We start from the raw sequence: 779 nt of genomic DNA on the forward strand, positions 1-779 counted from the left end.
TCCTATGGTTGGGCCTACTCTCTCACCCCCGTTGCTGTAAAATAGGTCACCTAGATAAGCGGTCCCCAACCTTTTGGCCCTAGGGTTGGCTTCACCGGTGCTCCTATGAGAATCTAATGCCTGATCTGAGATGGAGCTGAGGCGGTGAAGCTAGTGCTGGGGAGCAGCTGCAAATACAGATGAAACTTCGCTCACTCACCGCTCACTTCCTGCTGTGCAGCCTGGTTCCTAACAGGCCCCAGTACCAGTTTGTGGCCCGGGGGTTGGGAACCCTTGCCCTAGATGAACACTATGTGGGATTCATTATTGTGAATTTGGCATTCCAGTAACACCCAAATAGTGGTGCTGGCTGAAGCATTGTGGCTCTGGTAGCTGGGGATACCAGATTAGGTATTCCTGTGAAGGTGAATTGCTGGACCTTCGAGGGTCAAAAGGATCCACTGTAGTCAAGTTGACACCAATTGGCCTATTCTGTTTTTTTTTTTTTTTTTTTAAAAAAAAAAAACCTGCTATAGATATAGGTGAAGTAGAATCTGGGTGGCAGTAGGAGATAGAATTTACAAGTTTTTTTTTTTTTTTTAGGCGAGGCAGCCCTTGGTTGACCTCACAGATTGCAAGGACCTTGTCAGCTTACAATCCCTTATTTTTTCTATTTTTTATGTCTACGGCACCTGGTCTTCCTAGGTGGTCTCCCATCCAAGTACTAACCAGGCCCGACCCTGCTTGGCTTCTGAGATCAGACAGGATCGGGCTTGTCCAAGGTAGCATGGCCGTAGACT

The 779-nt window shown here is 47.5% G+C and overlaps 1 pseudogene; it reads right to left on the reverse strand.

The window, feature by feature from the left end:
- Positions 1-659: 659 nt before the first annotated feature.
- On the reverse strand, positions 660-778 carry LOC111747444 (annotated as a pseudogene).
- Between the last annotated feature and the right edge of the window lies 1 nt (position 779).

The sequence above is a fragment of the Pteropus vampyrus genome, unplaced genomic scaffold (assembly GCF_000151845.1).
Source record: "Pteropus vampyrus isolate Shadow unplaced genomic scaffold, Pvam_2.0 Scaffold222, whole genome shotgun sequence".
Taxonomy (NCBI): domain Eukaryota; kingdom Metazoa; phylum Chordata; class Mammalia; order Chiroptera; family Pteropodidae; genus Pteropus; species Pteropus vampyrus.